The following is a 20378-nucleotide window of genomic DNA, read 5'->3' as shown; positions in this document are numbered from 1 at the left end:
GGTCCCAGCTGGAAGGCGGGCAGAGAGAGGACATTCTGTCACTCAGAGTCCTAGCTGGTTGGGTGATGCCCACCCACATCAGAAAGGCCACTCCACGCTCAGCCTGCCCAGCCCCTGCCCCCAAAGAGGCACCACCCTGTCCTGTGCAGTCCCGCTCCCTGCTCACGGCATCCGGCATAGCGGGTTCTGCATTCTGCTGGCTCTCCGGTGACGTCAGCTCTCCCGGCCTGCGCCCCAGCCAGGAGGCCCGGCTGCAGAAGCTGCCCTCAGTCACGTGCCCATCTGGTCCGAGCCTCCGTGTCCCTGATCTCCCATGAGGAGCTGAGAAGAGAGCTGCCGTGACCCTTCTGCGGGACAGGCAACCCAGACCCAGGACAGGGCTCTGTGCCCAGAAGGAGCAGACTTTAAAGCCAAATAGAACTGCCTTGAACCTGTAGATGCAGGACCTCGGGCAGCCACTGAGCCTCTAGGAACCCATGTCTTCAGTATTGATACGGACCCAGCAGAGAGCAACAAGGGAGTAGAAGGGGGAGGACCGGCCAGCCCGGGGGGGATGTGTCTGCATTACTTCATGCACATGGATGGCTTCAGGGCCTGGGCATGAGTGGAAGGCAGGGACTGCCAGCTCCCTCTGCCTCCCCACGGCCACACACTGACCCTTCATAATTAGTGGCTGCTGCGTGCTGTCCTGGATCAGCCCTGACCCCCTGCTGCAGGCCATGCCTGGCTCCAGACTCCTGTGGGTGGCCTGAAAGCTCCCTTGTGACCTCATCACAGCACCACTACTCCCTCAGCTGGGTCCTCCTCACTCCCCACATATGCTGGCCCCAGAGCCTCCCCAGGAGATCTCCTGCAAAATCTCCAGCTCAGCCCATTTTCCAGGTAATGTGGCATAGGACATGAGGGAATATCAGAGGCCCTAGATCAATTCAAAGCATTTTGGATGCATATTCCAAAACAGGGCTTTTGCTCGGTGCACTGGAGCCTATGAGGACGGTTATGATCAGTGTATCCCAGAAGGAAGTCTTACGCACATCCTCTGATGCCTCGTTCTGACGCCACCACCTCTGAGAAGTACTCGCTGATTTCCTAGGAGGAAATTCTCTCTCTCAGATGGTTCCTCCACGTGCAACTCTAGGCATCTCTGTCCGTCCTCCACTGGGGTCCGAGCGGCTGGGGATAGAGGCCGGCTCACTCAGCATCACGTGCCCAGGCCAGCACCATGCAAGGCTGCCCTTGGAGAATGTTCAGAGCCCTGGAACTGGGGCGTGCTGGGGCAGGGCACACTGACTCCGTGGCATCTGAGAGGCTGAGCGTGACCCAGCCGGATCCCTGCCCTGAGACGGTGTGACATGGGAGAGAGAAGATTATGGTCTCAGACGCCTGCCATGCTCCTTAGCCCCATGTGACTTGGCGGAGTTTGACTCACCCTTGGAAACTCAAGTTCTCAACCTGAGAATGGGATCATACCTGTTTTTAGAGAGGATCTCAGGAGTTAATATGTATAAAGACAGTACAAAAATAGACCCATAGCAGGCACATGATACAGTATAGTTTTTTTTCCCCCTTCTATTGCTTTTCTTGGCTATTTTTGGGGATGTGTGTCAAAGAAGACATCCCTGGCTTTTACAAGAGTCAGATAAAATGGCTTATTTGTGGGTGCTCAGCAGTGAACTTGCTCATGGAGCTTAGCTCAATGGGTTATTTTCAGGACCTGATTCTTTTCCTGTGTATTTTCCATTTGGGTCCCATCCAATTATGCGGGCTCAGTGCTGCACACCCAGCCCGTGCCTTCCCACCAGGCAAGGGCTGCCAAGCAGAGAATAAAATCCACTCCCCCTTCCTCCCCTAAGGAGCCGTGCATCCAAATCCCCAAGAAGCCCAGTGCATTAGCAAATAACATGGGGATCCACGCAGACAGCAGCATCCGCTGGATTAGACACCAGGTGTTCCCTTCAAAATAAGCCTTTCTGTGCAAAGACTTTTGCAGAAACTAGAGTTCCAGAGCCAAAGGAGCTGACCTGTGAAAAATCACGGGAGGCCAGGGTCCCTTTCCCATTAGCCGAGGCCCCCCCCCGTCCCTGCATGCAGCCCCACTCTTTCCTGAGGCACCCAGGAGGCTGGAGCCCGCATCCCCTCCCCATCCCGAGCCAGCAGCTTTGCCCTACGGGAATTATTTCCCCTCTCTGATTCGCGGCTTATCTGTCAAAAAGGGACACTAATGCCCGCCTTGCAGGGTTGCTGAGAAGATTAAATGAAATAAGCATATTAAAAAGCCTGGAGCGTAGAGCCTGGCACAAAGTGCTTGGTAAAACCCTCTGTTGGATTATTTTTCTTTTAGTTTATCCACATAATTAAATTGAGTGTTACTCCAGAAGCCCCCATGTGGTCTTGTGGGTCGGACACTGAAGGAAGGGTCTTAGGTGTGGTTTTGTTCTTGGGTTCAGCACTAACCTGCTATGTGACCTCGAGTCAGACTCTTGCCCTCTCTGGGTCTCAGTTTTCCCATGTGCATAAAGAGGATTGGATGAGCTCCTGCGGGGCCCCACCCCCTCAGTCCTTTCTCTGTTGTTTTCCCTGTGATATCCCTGTCACCGCCTGTTGCAACTGGGGCATCTGATACGTGCTTGATTTATTAGTCCGGATTCTTCAGAGAAACAGAACCAGAAGGATGTGTGTGCATGTGTACACAGTCACACACACACACACAGATTTATTCTAAGGGATTGTTTCATGCGATTATGGAGGCTGGCAAGTCCGAAATCATCAGGTTAGTCCCGTGGGCTAGAGACCCACACACGAGTTGCAGTTTGAGCCCAAAGGCAGTAGTGACCAGATGCTTTCTTCTTGGTGGTGGTGGGGCAGGGGGTGGTCAGTCTTTCTATGAAGATCTTCAGCTGATTGGATAAGGCCCACCCACGTCATGGAGGATAATCTGCTTTCCTCAGTCAGATGATTTAAATGCCGATCTCTAAAACGTAACTCCAGAAACACCTAGAACAGCTGGACCAAGGAGCTGGCTACTGTGGCCTGGCAAAATGGACACATGAAATCTGCTATCACTTAGTAAATTGTTCAGGCTCTGGCTAGCTCTCAGTGAAAATCAGGAATCCAAATCCGAATAATCCCCTTTTTCCCTCCAGCCACCCCCCCCATCCCAGCATCACTGAAATCCTACGGTTGTTCCACTCCCTGGGGGCAGGATGGCAGCGCCTGGTGGAGAGGCACAGGCTTTAGGACTCTCTTTGTCCTCAGAGCTCGGCCTCTGTGGGCAGGGACGTGAGTGTGTCATGTGCTCATCTGTTGGTCACGTATTTAGCTCTACTGTGTGAGGCAGGGCTAGTGTGAACGCACCTGGGTCTCTCCCACAGTGGGTCGTGGGGCCGGGTGCATGAGACAAAGCAGTGATTGAAGGTTTAAAAGTCTGCACTAGTGTGTAATGTGCGATGCCAGTCATTTCACATCGAATGTTCGAACACCTGCTCTGTTAAGCCATGGACGCACAAGGGCTCCGTCCGTCTCCTCGACCGCTGTGTCCTATTTCCTTTTACAGATGAGGAACCTGGGACGGAGGTGAAGTTCTAGCCCTGCAGTCACATAGCCAGGCAGCCTCTTGCCCTCTCTCTACCCAGTCTTTAGCCCCGAGGAGGTTAATGGTTAAGCAAAGAAGGGGCACGGACTCCCACACTGCAAGGCTGGGCATGATTCCATTTTGTCTGCCTCCGTGTGTCTCTCGCAGCACATGTGCACGGGAGGCCTTTGTTGAATGAACAGGTGTCAGAAGCCGTGGAATCCGAGAACTTCTGAACGAAAGAGAATGGAAGCTCTTGCAAGTAGACTGTGAGGCATTTCATTTTCCAACAGATGTGTTCTAGCTGGTATTTTGGGCCTCCCGGGTCCTTGCCTCAGCCGTGGAAATCACAGGAGCCGTGCGGAGCAGATGAATGTGTCTGAGATGAATGTATTGGCCACCAAAGTGAAACCCCTCCATCCTCAGCGTGTCTTAAAACATGCTTTCCAGACCCAGGAGCATGTCATTGAGAGAATATTCTAGAATACAGCTCTGGACTCATTTCCCTTTTAAGTCGGATTGTGGAGAATGACAGAACAGCAGGCACGGATCTGGTGGGGTTGGATGGGGATGGAAACTGAGGCACAGAGCTGACTTCCAGACAGACATCTCCACCTCCTAGGCATGCTTCTCTTTTTATCTCTTTGCCTCCATGTTTCTTGGGTTCTTTGTACTTGACCCTTGGTTTCAATTTACCCTCGCTCGTGATTGTAAACATCCTCATATTCCTTGCACGAGAATCCAGAGTCCCATAGCTAAGGCCCAGACATTCATTATTGCTGTGAACACGTCGTTAGATCACCTCTGGCGTGTGACGTCTCCTTGAGCAGAGATGCTACCATTGGTCTATTCACTCATCAGATACCCATCGAGCACCTACTGTGTCTCAGGGATGGGACAAGGAGTTGGTGACACAGCACGCATGGGAATGGCAGCCTCAGCCCCCACCTGGTGGGCATCCTCATTCTGTGGCCCTCGGTGGCCGTCTGGGTTGCTGGCACACTGCAGCTGCTCCTTAGTGTTGGAGGTGTGGATGAAGAGAGATGGTGTAGCGTTAGGCTCTCGATCACATATGAGGAGTGACCACTGCCGACTTAGCCTCAGACACCGTAGACCCAGGACGCACTATACTTTGGGGACCGATGGAATGTTTTAACGTCTTGTAAAATCAAAATGAAGTGTGTGAATAGCTACCGAGCTAGATGATAGGTAATTATACCGATGCAGTCATGAAAATAGAATTTTAAATATATTTTCTAACAGATGAAAAGTGTCTGGGGCCCACAAAAGACATAATTCGGCTCTGGGAACAATTACGATTAGTCGCCATTTTTACTTCCTGATGACAGACATGCAGAAGAGAGCCCAGTACACCCAGATAATTTCCCCGCGGTGGGCAGGTGCACACCTAGAACTCAGCTCTCTATCTGTTCCCATGCTTTGCTACAGCTCATTTCCCCAGCGTGACGCCTGCCCGGGGAGGGAGCGTGCGGCACAGGCTTCGACGTGGGGGGGAGAGAGTTGGGTGCAGAGGAACAACTGTTTGAAATCTGTGAGCAGCACACTCTTTAAGGTTAAATACCTGGGGAACACTCAGAAGTCACCAGGAAAACACAATAGTTACTTAAAGAAAAACCTGTGTTATGGTTTAAAAAACGTGTTTGATGATGTCTGCTGTTTCAGGAATTAAGATGTCAAGCCCTATTGTACTTACTCTCTCCACCAGAATTAAATAGTTTAAAGCTTTCTCATTTAAACGATTATCTGATTTACTAAAATCTTGCAAAACAACTAGCAAGTCGCTCTCTGGCACAGGCTGTGATGGGCTTTGACTCTCTGGGGCGTTGCATTCATGTGCGTATGAATCCGGCGAAATGCCACGGGTCATTTCCTCAAAAGAATATAAACCCCTGAAAATGGACTTTTCGTGCAAAAGTCTGCAGTATTGCTTATATATGCACCATCCTGTTCATTAGTAAAAACTGCCTTTATTCCGCATCGCCTGCCTTCGGAGGCCTTCTTCCTCTCTGGAGTTTCTAGGCGCGATGCGATGTCAGGTTGGGGCCAGGATGGGGCAGAGCATCCCTTCCCAGACTGCCCTGTGTTTTCGCCCTGTCCTCAGTGCAGCGGACACCCTGTCGACACAGGCTGAGTGATCACCGGGCGAGTGGGCAGCAAGGTGCACAGGCAAGCACACTGGGTTTGAGTACAGAAACCTGGCAGGGCTAAGGTCAGGTTCTGCCGCAGATGATCTGTGAGAGCTTGGCAAGTCACGTGACCACTCTGAGCCTCTGTTTCTTCTTCTTTTCTTAAAGGGGAGAATGAAACGTGTTCACCCTGTAAGGTTTGCCTGGGACTCAGGAGGGGAAAAATATTTCCCCTCCTGAGAGCATCTCTTTCTCCCCACTCCCTCTCCCCTCCTCTTCTCCCCCCGCCCCCGCCCCACCTGCCCCAGGGATGGTGTGATAATGTCACCACACATCACGTTCACCATTTAACATAATTATGTCAGCTAAGTGACATGTGTTAGGCTCTGTGCTGACCGTTTTTACTGTGCTTCCTCATGGCTCCTGGAATAGATTCACATCATGGAGGTATTCTAGTAACTTCGGAGAGTTGTCAGTAGTAGGGCAGCTGGTCCCTGGTCCCTGGTGGGGCCTGGATACGTGCTCAGGTCCCACTGCGTCAGGCACTCACCTTGTGTCGCCTTTGAATCGCTTTCACCTGCTCTGTTCTGGAACCTTCCCAGTAAGTGGGCGGCCGCCTGCACATTCACCGCCGAGCGCACGGGTGGTGATAGGTGTCTCTGTTGGCGTCAGCTCCCTTTTGCGGTTGAGGAACCTGAGCCCAAGCCATGCTTTGTGCTCTCATTGAGACAGTGGTTATATTTAACTCAGGTGGACGAGGAGTGGACCGTCAACAAGTCAGCCCCAGACCTACCCTCGTGGAGTTTGCAATTTAGCCAGAAAAAAGAAAGAGATTGAAAAAGTAATTTGACAGGAGATAAACATTAAGAAAGAATTCGTCTCCGGTGTTGTAGTTGGCTGGAGCACTGAAGAAAAGGGCTTACTACTCGGGGTGATTGATGGAGAGCTTCCTGGAGGGAGGGACTTGAAGCAGGGGACACGGTGTAGGACTCTAAATCTGTATCGTCTCTTGCCGTGGACTAGTGGTTTCTTAAGTCCTTTGTCTTCCAAAGCCAGACACTAATAGGGGTCTTCCAAATCCTTTGGCTCCTTTTTGTTTTGTTCTGTTTTTTTTTTTCTTTTTTAGAGAGAGAGGGAGAGAGAAAGGCGGGGCCGGGCAGAGGGAGAGAGAGAGAAAAAAATTAAGCAGGCTCCATGCCCAGCACAGAGCCTGATGCAGGGCTCGATCTCACCAGCCTGAGATCATGACCTGACCCAAAATCAAGAGTCAGATGCTTAACCGACTGAGCCACCCAGGTGCCCCTGGCCCACCATTTTTAAAAGAGAGAATGTCCTTTCCTTGAAACTTCATTTATTGCTTTACTTAACATGTTTCTACAGAGCACGTAATTCGATCGCCCTCGTGCTGGAGTGGGCACGCGCAGCCCAGAGAGACATGCAGACTCCAGACCGGGACTAGCGCTGCAGGAATCAGCCGTTTGCTGGTGGTGCCGGTGGTGCCGGTGGTCCACTAGTGAAGCGCTGAGCAGGGCTAGGTTCCCGACACTGGGGTGCAGTCCAGAAACACTCCCCGGAGGGAAGGAGCTCTAATCTGAATCCAAAGGAATGAATCGTCAGTGTGGGAGGGGTGAGGAAGAGTAGCATTGGGGGGACAGAGGGCAGTGAGGGAAAGGGCGTGCCACGTTGGGGGACTCCAGGGAGGTCAGTGCGGCCAGACACGGGGCTGGGAAGGTCACCAGTGTCCCGATCCTCGGGAACCCTGTAAACCTGCTTACCACGGCAATGTCGCGTGCAGGGGATCTGCGCAATCGGAGGTGTCCTCCTTCCTGCTGTTCTGGCCAGGACTGATTGGCAGAGGTAGGGCTGGGGCAGAGAGGGAAGGTCGCAGTCTGTTGCAGTGGTCTGCTGGTGAGTGCAGTAGAGGCCTGGGCAAAGTGGAGGTGAGGCAGGCGGAGGAGAGAGAGAATGGATGTCTTGGCTGTGACTAAAGTAGAATGGAGGGAACTTGAACAATAAGCACACATGGGGGCTGTGTGTCATGGGGCGTCAGGGCTCCACGGTGAGCTAGCTCCTCATAAGAAGAACTGGCAAATGTGATTCACGCTAAAGTGTGAATGGCTGAGGTCATCCATTTTGGATGACCCCACTTTAGGCATTTACATTTTTTAAATGAGCATTTAACTCAAAGAAGGGGACATTGGCTGTTCTCTCTGCCTACAATATCCTTCTTTCACTTCTTTCATCACTCTTTCCCCGGAAGAACTCCTATTTATCCTTCAAAATCCACTCTAGCAGTCACCACTGCTGTGAAGCCTTCTTTGACCACTCAGATACCCTAACCCACTATTTTGTCTCTCCTACATTTGCACTTTGGACAGGCCTCTGCTGTCTTGTCTGAATGTAATAATTGCTTCACAAGTCACTTTGCTCCACTTAAAAGCATTCCATGAGGGCACAGTCGTTCATCTGAATGCTCCCAACTAAATTAACTCTCCAAGGGGATTTTACCCTTCTTTCCTAGGATGAATCACAGTTGTCGCCTTGAGGAAGGAGACAGATGACAGGTTTGCTCAGGAACCAGAGTTTTAAGCGGAAACAGGATTGGGGACTCTGGGAGTGGGCTCCCAGTCTCCAGAGCTCCTTGCCCTTTTCCTGGGTGTGCCCTCCTTAGGGATGTCACAGCATGTCCCGTGGAAGTCTAAGTCGGGAGGATTAGGGGCTGAGAGGTCAGGGCTCCATGCGCTATCCAGACACCGGACAGAGGTGGCCTCTTGGGCAGATGCCGTCGCTGTTCGATGTTGTCCAGCTTGCCAGCAGCCTGCCAGGTACTCACATGACAATCGCCTCCGTTGCTCACGTGCTCAGAAGCCAGCAACAGGTACCATTGCCACGTGGAGGAGGTCATGGGAGAAAATGAGTAAGCTTGAGAGCCAGACACTGGCATTCAGGCTGATGTGCGTCCCAAATCTGTATTTGATCCTTCCCTTTGTAAACGTCATATTGCATATCTAACCTTCAATGCAGCCAAGACTCTGGGAGTTGAGCTAGGAACAAGGTATACATTCAAGAAAACACACCAATCATTACTTAATAATATTGTCATGAATGTCAAGGAGCTGCTGTTATGCAGAACCTGGCCTAGTCTTCCTACAGAGGAGCTTCCCTGAGCAAGACAAATTTAGGCTGTGATGTGAAAGGATGAAACACAGCCAGAGGTGAGGGGGGACATAAGGCTGCCCTGTACAGTTGTGCAAGTAGCACACTACACAAAGACACCTGGCAGAGCAGATGAGTTGGGGCTGAAATCCCACCCACTCTCCACTTGCCAAGCCGGGCATCCATCCATAGGGCTGTGTCCATCCAGAAAAGGGACCTTCCCTCTCTCCCATTCATCCACCGAAGAGGCAACCTATGGACTAACATGGTCCTGGAAGAGGAAGAATGTTTGAGCTCTGTGTGCTGTGGCAAAGGCCCTGGGGTGGGAAAAAGTGATGTGATGAAGATGCTGCAGCCCCGGGCTGGGACCTGGTGACTGAGAGACGGATGGATATCCTCGGGTGGGGAGGGAAGCTGCCCCCTGCAGGAACCTGCAAACTGTGCGCTAAGGGTAGCAGGCTGAGCTCCCAGGTGACTGTGATGAGCAAGCAGGGCATGGATGTGAAGCACCCCGATGGCGCGTGGCGGGGAGTTTGGGGCTCCACACGGCACAGCTGGGGTAGCCGCTGTCTGGCACTCCCTCAACCTCCCCCACAGGGTGGCTGGGCTCCAGCCAGCACCCCACACGCTGCCGTGCTCTCAAGGTGGTGGTTAAGAGAGGAAGCAGAGTTCGAGTCTCAACGGCCCTTGGCAGGTGTTAATCTGACTCTTGCAAAGATACGTCCAGCGTTGTGTGAATTTGAAAACCAGGTCTGAGCATGAAATGTTTCACTCCAAACATGAGTCCAAAATCTCTGAACCACTTCTTGCTCAACGGTGAGAGCCGGTAGCTGACTTTACCCAGAATACTAAGAATTCATGTTGGTCTTTCTTGCCACCTAGCTGGGCAGATATTAGCCAGTGGGTGTAGAACAGGCCTTTTCTATTTAATGTGGTCTCCGCGGAAGGGGCACCGTCACGGGAGCCAGGATTTCAAGCCTCTAAGAACAGGTTTCCGCCAGAGAAGGTGCTGTGCGCCCCGGCAGAGATGGTCCAGGCAGATGGGCTAAATCCGGAGATGCAGAACCTCGGTGTGTGTGTGGGGAGGGTGTGGAGGGATCTGGGAGTGGCTCCCACATACCCCGTGTTCTTCCAGCCACACCTGAGGACCACATTTCCCAGCCACACCTGCAATTCGCTGGAGGCTGTGAGACCTGGCTCCAGTCAATGAAATGGGGACAGAAGAGATACAAGCCTCTTTCCTCCTTACTCTCCAAGCATCTTGCTTGATCCTCTGGGCTTCCTTTCTTCCATGGTGATTTCAGGAGTCACGTGTTTGGGACTACGGTGGCACAAAACAAAAGAACCGGGACGAGGAGACACCGTTTGGAGGAGAGCTACACAGGAGACCCACTGACCAGTATCAGACTTTGGGAAAACAAAAAACAAACAAACAAAAAAAATGATGTGCGGTAACCGAGATTTATGGCTTGCTTATCACAGCAGTTATTTAAAGAAAAACACTGTTGCTTTCTATGGTCTGGGCTTAGCAAAAACCTAAAAGCGTGGCGTGGAGCGGAGAGGTCAGGAATCCCGAAGTGGAGACTTCGCGGTTGGCAGACACGCACGAGGACCCGCGTGACACGGGGGCAGAGCGCTTGTAAACCGTCAGCTCTGAGAACGCGGAAGGCCGACCGTCCTCAGCCTCGGCAGCACTGATATTTGGGATTTGGGGGTAATTCTCTGCTGGGGGCTGCCCCGCGTGCTTCAGGGTGACTTAGCACCCCTGGCTTCTGCCGCGTAGATGTCAATGGCACCCACTCCTCCGTTGTGACAGCCCCCAACATCTCTAGACGCTGACACGCGTCCCCTGCCTGGGAACCGCTGGCCTCGTGGAAGAGGATGGGAAACAGAACGTCAGCCGTGCGTCTGCGTTCCCTGTAGCTGTGTTTGGTGAGGGCTCACGGAGACGGCAGGCTCGGGGAAGGGTCAGCTGTCCTTCACACAGTCCTAGAAGGGGACGGAGAAACCTGTGCGGACACCTGGGGACCGGCAGAGGTGGAAAAGCCTCTTCTTTTTGAACAAACACATTAAGGTTATTTTAAAAACAAAAAACTGAACACAAACTTTGACAGACCCCAAGAACACTTCTTAGTTGAATAAAGTGACAGTGGCTCGAGGCAAAAACCAGATTAATGCCTCAGCTCTCCTAATAGCGACCCAGAAAGGTTCAAGTCAGCTTCTACTTGGTTTCTATAGAGACCTGGGGGCAAAAACCAAACAAACAACCAAATAACAACAAAGAAATGGAGCAGCCTTAAGAGCACAAGGAAGACTGGAAACAAATAGATTGACAACCCACTGAATTTTCAAGAAAATTGTGTTGCTGGAGAAACCACAAGCTTGGACTACAAGACTGTTGGGCTATGCAGGGCTCATCTGAGCCCGTGGGCCTCCCTCCCAGCATGCGTCCCCCAGGGACCACACTTCCCCTGCCACCGCAGCCTCCCAGAAGGCAGACCCAGGGACCAGGGGTTGCATGGGTCCAGGGGGATGGGCCGGAGAGGCCCACCATGGAATTTGTGCCTCGCCTAGAAACCTACAGACCTCCGTCTACCGTGCGTCCCCCACTCTTCTCCATCCCTTGTGGGAGTGTCCGTGTCAGTTACTGCTTCCTGTTTCCACCACTGCCTGTTGTGAAGGCCAGTTAATTTATATCCGTACGTCTTCGGTCGTTGGAATAATAAGAGTCATATCTGATCCAGGGTCAACAGTACCTTCCACCACCCAGAAACCCTACAGCCGGAATACGAGGCAGTGAATGCCTGTGACCAGGGCCGCCCCCTCACGTGAGGGTGGTGTAGGTGCAGGGAGAAGAGTGAAGCAGGGGTGGTGATCAGGACGGCAGAGGTGGCCAACTGGCTGTGTCCTCACCAACGCCATTTCTCTTAATGTGCACACGTGCAGATGTTTGCCAAGCCTCCCTGGCAGTTCGTTGAGGACCATATGCCTGGGTTCAAGCCCGTGGAATACCTGAGAATTGTCCCTTAAAAATATTCTGCGTGATGCCCCGGGCTATCCGTTCATTCTGCGGTGCCTTTGAAGAGAGCATGGCAAAGGTTGGGAGTGTCCCGAGATGAGATGCCCCTGGAACCCTGAGTCCCTGCTTACAGGAAAACAGCCCACAGCACTGCTAACCCACAGTGGCCTTCGTGTGGGTGATGACTGAGCTCCCGCAGGGTTGTGCACTGAGAGCTCAGGGCTAGTTGTTACTGTAGCACTGTCAGACCTACCCTGACTGTAACTGCGGTTCTCCGGAGAAAGGCGCCCATGTATACCAAAGACCAGAAGTCTGAGCACAAAACCCATCTAGTGTGGTCATGAGATGCAGGGTGCACGGTGGGGTTTAGTGGAAGAGGAGCCAGATCCCAGAAGGTCTCCAGTGCTTGGTCCAGACATCCTTGGTGGTGATTCGTTTAGACTCATTCTCACAGGCTCTGTGCCGAGGGTACCCAAGGGGGGACACAGAGCAGGTGTAATGCAGAGAGAGAGAGCACACAGGATATGAACTCAGTGACCCTCTTAAATGATTACCTCCAGTAATGAAAACACACAGCAACTGAGAGCCTGTTGGGCAACAGTGTTGTGGACGGCCGTGTGAGAGTGGTGTGCACACTCATGCACATGGGAATGCCTACACGGGCACGTGCAGCTATATTTGCAGGAGAAATGAAGCAATTTCCACACAAGTAGCCATGTTCTGTTTTGAACCCAGTGAACAGAGGAGCAGGACAGTGCACCCTCATTTCCCCGAGGCCCCTGCTTCTCGCGCCTTGGTCTGAGATGTTAGGTAGCCCAGGCAGGGCAGACACTGCAGGCAGATGGCTGGAGAGAGTCCTGGGAACCAGGGGGTCATCACAGCCTCTCCCCGCCATGCAGGCAGCACTGGAAGGCCTAACTGCCCTCTGCCCTCCTTCCTCCTTTTCCCGGTCTTGCCCGGGACTAAAGATCAGCTTGCAGTTTGAGAGGAAGAGAGAGAAATTGAGACAGCCTCAAGGCTGGCCTGTGTGCCACACCCCCTAATAAGCTGGCTCAGGAGAGTCTGTCGTTCAGCTCAGCCTATCAAACCTACCTTGTCAAACCAGGTCTACCCACTGCCAACATATGTCTGTCAAGCTTCACAGCTTCCCTGCTGTCAGTGTATATGTTAACATACATATAGACATCACAAGTCCAACAAATTTGTACCTCTTAGTAGCTCGGTGATGGTAAACAACCTTGCACATGGTGCCAGGCCATCGGCAGAGACAGCCTCTCAGGGACTGCCCCCTGCAGTTGGGGAAGGAGCAATAGTTATAAACCAGGAGTGCACAGCAGAATTTCCTGGGGAGCCTTTTAAAAATATGGCAATCTGAGCTCTACTGCCAGGGATTTTGATTCAGCACCATTAGGTTGAGGTTTAGACCACAATATTTAAAAAATCTTCCCAAGCGATTGTGATGCATCCTTTGGTTGAGGTCTCCTAGAATGGACCAACAGGTACAGACTTCGGAGTCGGACACACTTGGGTTCCAACCCAGGATCTGTCACTCTAGTCCTTGAGCTCATCCCCTCTGAGCTAGAGAGAATGCACACTTAGAGCGCTTGACGTGGAGTCAGAGCTCCAGAACATTCCTGGCTGGACCAGGGATTGGCGTTGTGTCTGTGAAGAAGGCAGTGGAAGCTCCACCATATACACTTCTGCATATTCTCTTAGGCATCCTTTCCTCCAGAAGCCTCCCAATGCCTCTCCTTTCCCCTGGCCCTTCTTTGAGCCCCAGATAACTCTTGCTTACTCTTACCATTGCAACCTTTGTGTGTCCTTGGCATTGCCTGTTTGCTAGCCAATCCCTCGTTAGACTTTGAGCTGTGAGACCACAGGTGCTGGGAGCTATTCCTTCCGAACAACAGCTGTCCCACAAACAGACCCTACGTGAGTAGCCATTGTTACAGGACAGTTGGTGCTCCCTCCACGCTTCATCCTATTTAATGCCCATGATAACCCTCTGAGCTAAAACCTCATCACCTGCCTTTTGTTCACGAGGAAACTGAGGCTCCAGAGAGAAGAACTTACTTGCCTCAGGTCACACAAATAGAAAGGGGCAGAGGAGAACCCTATGTGGCAGACTCTGTGTAACACCTGTGTGCTAGGTGCAGAACCTTGAAATCCGTGTATGGAAGGACCTAGTCCACAGTGTAAAGAACCTCCTCTCTCTCTCTCTTTTTAAAGATTTTATTTATTTATTTGAGAGAGAGAGAGAGAGAGAGAAAGAGGGCATGAGCCAGGGTGTGGTGGCAGAGAGAGAAGGAGAAGCAGACTCCCCACTGAGCAGGGAGCCCAATGCAGGGCTCAATCCCAGGACCCCCGGGATCATGACCTGAGCCTAAGGCAGACGCTTCACTGACTGAGCCATCTAGGTGCCCCCAGAACCTCCTCTTTTTGACAGCAGCCTCCCACGCTGCCCTGCACTGTCCCTCGGTGGCCTTGCCCTCACCTCCAGCTTGTACAGAACATTTCTTTCTCCTAAATGTAGTAGCAATGCTCCCTGAGCCTGTTTGTGCCCATAACTGTTCCATCTGAGAAAATACAAATTATAATTTGAGCATAACTATTCACTGAGGAATTGAAGACTTGGCATGAGTTACCAAAAAGAATAATTTTATTTTCTGGCTCGAAGGAATCCCTGGACTGGGAGCAAAGAAATCCATATTTAAATTGGACTCTGCCATGACTAGATTTGTCCTTTAGTAATTCAGCAAACCTTCAAGATTCAGTCTCTCCTGGTCAGTAAAGTACCAGTAACACTTGGCCCTCTTCTTCTTTAACATATTCAAGAACTTGGCCACCTCAGTATGTTCTGGGACTGTGTTCATCTTCAGTAGACCTGCAGTGAGGAAGACACATGCTGTCCTGGCCTCACAGACAAGCAGGGCATTGGTGTGGCCTCTCGGAGGGATATATTAAATACCTAATTATATCAATAAGTCCTAGGTTATCATTGTGATCAGAGTTCTAAAGGAGTAGAGCAGGCAATGCTCTTCCACCCTTTCCATCATCACGTTTATGGCCTTTCTTGTCACTTCCTGGTCCTGCCCCTAACTCTGTCCTGTCTTCTTGCCAGGCATCTCTCCCCTCTCTCTGCCCTCATTGCTCCCCCTGCTTAGTTGGTTTGCTCCTCTGACCCCCTTTTCTTTCTGCTTCTGCCTCCTCCTCAGCTCCCTCCCCAACTCCTCCTTCTTCTCCCCACATCTCCACCTCCCATCGCGACCTCACCTCCTTTTCCTCGCTGTAACTCCCTTTGCTGAGAGCTTCCCTTTCATCTGTGTCACTTTTGCTTTAGTTTCTACTCTTTGGCTTTTCTCCTCATTACGTCTTGTATTTTCCTGGCTCTTTGTATGCCTGGTAATTTTTGATTCAATGTTAGGCATTGTGTTTACCATTTCATTTTCATTTTCATTATATAAATAAAATAAAAATATAAAAAGAATACGTATATATCAAGATATATACACAGAGAGCTTTGTTATGGGACGCGTTTAAGTTATTTGGAATTAGTTTGATCCTTACCACTCTTCCTTTTAAGGTTTTCTAGGAGGGACCAGAGAATTCTTTCCTCTAGGGCTAATTTTATTCAGCTGCTGAAACGGTGCCCGTCTGAGCTCTGCCCATCGTCCCATGAATCGTGAGGTCTCCCGCTCTGGTCTGTGCATGCGCCCATCATTCCCAGTTGTGTGCAAGCTCTGGGAATTCTGTCCCGTGCTCTCGTCCCTAGCGCTCCGTCTTGTGATCTCTGGGCCGTTGGTCTCCTGAATGCTCAGCCCCATCTCCTTGACTCAAGGAGGCTTCCTGGATTTGCATAAGTTCCACCTTCTGGCATCATGTCCTGGAAAATTCCTGCTGGTAGTATGTTAGGAAGGTAGTAGGACTCACTTCAGTTGTAGTCTATGCAGTCCATGGCCAATGTCTGAAAACTGTTACTTCATGTTTTTATGTGGATTTTTAGTTTTACAAATGAGAATGTACCTTGGTCTCCGTTACTCATTGTTGGCTCAAGCAATCGCCCCACCTTCCAGCCCCCCTCTTGGCAGAACCTTTAAACGTGGATGTTGGTGCAGATCATGTTGTTGCTGTTATTCTCTTTCCTGTTTCCTTGTAAACCGGGAGCTGAAATCTACGCGAACTATTTGCCTAGAGAGCTAGATTAATTTTCTTGGAAGTCTTTTGTGGGTTAGAGGTATATACACATAGTTTCCTTTTATCCTCACCACGATCACCACCACCACCACCATCATTATTGTCATTGATGTGCCAGATACACTTCCAAGCTCTGTACATCGATTTACTCATTTAATTATAATGACAGCCTCTGAACCAGGTTATCATTCATGTCACTTTTAGGATGAGGAAAGGAAAGTGCAGAAAGCTCATGGAACCAGCTAGCGGCAGCATCTAGAATATGAACATAGGCTCCAGAATCTCCAGGCTCCACAGTGAGGCTACTTGCTTCTTACTAGCAGCTGAACCCAGCAGGGCCTTTCCAGGCTGCCCCGGAGGGAGGAACGGCCCTGCAGCTGCTGACAAGAGTCACGTTTGAACTGTATTTAGAAGGAACCCGGTCTAAAGGTAATGGCGGGTTGTCTCTAGAGTCCGCTAGAATGATGATCCAGCCATGAGCCCCAGGAGGTTCTTGACATCTGTGGGTAACCCAGACATTTATAACCCAAGTTATATACCCACCACGGACTCTGGGGCCACGTGGCTACGTTCCATTCTGAACTCGGCTGCTGCTTGTGTGTGATTCTAGGCAAGTTCCTTATTCTTACTATATCTGAGGCAAAGTCATCTGTAAGATACAAAAAATATCACTGTGGAAAACTCACAGGTTTGGGGTGAGAAGTAAATGAGTTAATATATTAAAACACATAAGATAGTGTGAGGCACAGGCCAGCCTCCCATGAGCTGTTACACCGTTTGTGGTTTCTGGTAACTGCTAATCCCCAGCACAAGGGTACCCACACCTGTCACCCAGGTCGCTCCTAGAGGAAGGGAGCAGAACAGGCAGGAGGCCCTTACACAATCCAGGCGGGGACCTAACCCAGGGAATAAAAGCAGGAAGTGGGGGAGGCATTTTAGTGGGAGAATAAATAAGTCTAGATGAAGGAGAAAATCCAAGGGTGACTCCTTCTGTTTTTGATGAATTAGGGAATGTATGGCCTTTTCTGTGTTAACTTAAACTGCTCTTTCGATATTTTCTTAGTCTCCATCTCAAATATTTAACCAGATTTGATATGCTTTACTACGTGATTGCTGAGTGCTCTCCGTGAGTTGACTAGGGCTCTGGGCATTCATTGGTCCTCAGTGGGTGTTTATAAAATGACCGAAGTCAGGAAGTCTGTCCTCTGGGATGAAAGCTTCCAGAGGCAGGTTCCGGGCTTGGCAATTCTAGGAATCACAGGAGGACTGGATATTGTGATCCCTTCTCCAAAGTAGCAGCCTATTCTCCCCATCGATGTCCTCTTTTCTTCCTAAAAAATGAGCAGGACCAAAGGAATATTCCAGACCCCACACTTTGTGTCTCCAACGTTATGCATAATTGAATGTGTTTGATAGTTTCTATCATCTTGAAAAATCACTTTCCAAATACTGAAATAATAAAAGATCCATCAAAGAACAGTGGTGTAATATTACCTTCTGTTCCCATGGAGACCACATTGCTGGTGTTCAGCTGTGTGATTATTAATGGCATTTGCCTGTGTAACGTGTGTTGGGTCTGCCTGGTAAGTGGCACATGATACCTATCGTCACCTGCAATGTGTTCAACTCATTTCAACTGAGGTTTATTGTTGGGATTTTAGAAATGGTTTTATTTGCTAGTTTGGTTCAATTTAATTTTCTTGAAGGGCCTATTGCCAATGCCAGGTGAGCTGTTTCTGTGTTGCTTAAGCTGATGGGGAACCATTCTCTTCATACATGGTGTGTGTGCGCACGTGCAAGGGAGACGGGTCATTGAACAGGGTCTCTCGAGTGTAGAGTCAGTGACTGTCGCACACGTTGGGAGGTCTGCATTATACACAGTGTTCAGTCTGGGCAAACATCATCTCTTCTGAGTCTTCCACCATCCGCCAACATTTCTAAGCCTGAGGCCCATTCTCCTGGTGGAGAAACTGAGGATCTGAGAGGCTAGGTGTCTTTCCTGAGGGCAGTTATTTGAACCGAAATTCTGGCCCGCCTCCATATAATTCGGAAGTGACTGCTCCGTGTGTTTTGTGTGTTGCACGAACGTACTTACTAGTTACAGCAGAACGTCATGCTCGCCCCACGCGCTGTTCTCACGGTCAGTGTATTTGCAGTGACCAGCACGTGGTGCGTATTGAATAAGGGATAGCGCTTGTCTCTTGTTTTCTCTCCCTTGTTTTTAGTTTTTCCCTATTTTTAACCCAGCTACAATTAGAAGTCATAGAAGTAGAATTATTACTGGTTTCGCTCCTGTGCACAAACGGTTTTTGGTTAACTCGACAGCTACATGTGCTTGAATTCGGTTTTTGTTTTCTGCCAAAGGCTCATTGCTCACATCTTTGGAAGTAATCTCAGTTATCATGTTTCCATAAACACTAAATTTGCATCCATTAGAGTCTATCGATTACCCTCGGTATGAAGGGATGTAGGTTAAATATGCCTTCCACCGATAGTCCCACTGTTGCTTAGAAGAGAGGGAGTGTCTCGTTATAGAAATGAGAATTCTCTCAACTTAAAAGCCTGCCCAGGAGAAACCCTTACATTTCCTGTCTTCTTCTCATGGGTCTTTCACAGTAACATTCTACATCTTATCTTGTCCTCAATCTGTCCCCATAGCCACCAAAGTTCCGAGGAAGAGACCGTGTCTTTTCTGAACACTGCATAGCCAGGGCCTTGGACGTGGGAGGACGCTCACTCCGTTTTCCTGTGGAAAGCAGTGAGGAGGGAACAGATGAGTAACCCGGTGAGGAAGGACAGCAGCAAGGCTGATTTTTTCCCATCGTATGGAGAAGGTTATTGAGATTCCAAAATCAGTTCTTCCAACACTTAAGCTAAGAGCTCTTTCAACTGTACCATGTTGTTGTCTAGATAAGAGCATCCAGAGGTATATGGGTAACTGTAGCCGGAAAGCACATGTTCCATATAGTTATCACTTGTTTAAATGTAGATTGCAGGAACGCTTTGCAAACTCGATGTGACATGCTTGCCGGGTGCCAGGAGGCGATGGCAATTCTGATGACGATGTTCGTGACAGCCAACACTTGCGTCGATGATCTCATGAACCCTGACAGACAAGGCTATGGTGTCCTCAGCAAACAGGCACTGAGAGGTGGTGTTATTTGCCCAAATTCACACTGCTAGTAAGTGAAGAAGTTTGGTTGACTCCATAGCCGAGGTAAACTCTGCAACCCACTAGTTATGGGGTCTCAGACCTCAGTTTCCCCCCTTACAAAACCATGAGCCTTGCGGTTCTCTTCCAAAGACACGGTTTCTGCTGTGTGAACACACTTCTCGCAGTGCCCGCCAGGACAAAGGTTGCTGTGGGTACATGAGACTTCGGGGAGCTGATTCCTACCCTCCGGCGTCTCTTCCATCACCAGCTGCTCAGCTCAGTATAGAAGCAGTGCCAGCTTCCACGTGCCATCTTGTTCACAAACATAAGCAGTGGAATGACCACATCCTTTCCTCCAGTGAGTGAGAAAGGCAGAGCATGAGAGATTTTTCTTCTTTTCCAGTTTTCCCCTGGCCCATCTTTCAGGATCCAGAATGAATGCTCCTTTCCCAAGGAGGCTCTGCCTGACCGCCCAGACTGGCTCGCTGCTCTCACGCTGCCCGCGCGGTGCACTGCCCACCCCATTGGAGACCGTTGTCTGCCTTCCCTGCTAGACCGAAGCCCCCGGGGCAGACTGTGGCTTCCTTCACGCCGTGGCCGTCCTCATGTGGGTGAGCACCTGCGCTCGGCAAATACCAGATGCGTGAGTGCTCGTGTAGTCTAATCAGAGTCCGATCCCAGAGTGCGGTAGATACGCCCTCTTTTATTGAACCCCGCTCCCCCCCCCCAGTTGCTGTAAATAGTGTTGATAGTGGCTTCATAGCCAGTTTTGTTGGAGTCACTTATAATTTTATTGGTGACCAGCAACCCCCGACCAGCACTCACCCCGGACCTCCCATTCTTAAAGTAGACACAACAGTGCAGCCCTCCTGGAATCTTGTCTGCAGACCACCGCGGATATAGACGGGCTTTGTGTCTGCAGGCCCGGGGCTCTGCCAGCTGTCCCTTTCCTGTGGCAATCGTCTGCTCCAGGATTTATTACTGGAGATAAATCTCATCCCTCACTGACTTCTGCCATTCTTTCTGTCTCACTGGCTGCTTTCTCTGGGTAGCAAAGAATCCTGTTCCATATTGATCTCATTCACTTTCCCAGGAGAACTTTCGACGAAACCGTTGCTTGCTCGTGGCTGCCAGAAA

General features: G+C 50.5%; 1 protein-coding gene across 1 annotated transcript in view; it reads left to right on the top strand.

Moving 5' to 3' along the window:
• FAM135B (family with sequence similarity 135 member B) overlaps positions 1-20378 on the top strand; it is a 179489-nt gene that overhangs the window by 101781 nt on the left and 57330 nt on the right. The window lies entirely within an intron of this gene.

Source organism: Ursus maritimus, unplaced genomic scaffold (genome assembly GCF_017311325.1).
Source record: "Ursus maritimus isolate PB19 unplaced genomic scaffold, ASM1731132v1 scaffold_9, whole genome shotgun sequence".
NCBI lineage: Eukaryota > Metazoa > Chordata > Mammalia > Carnivora > Ursidae > Ursus > Ursus maritimus.
The sequence above is the reverse complement of the archived record's forward strand: the minus strand, read 5'-3'. Positions and strand labels throughout refer to the sequence as shown.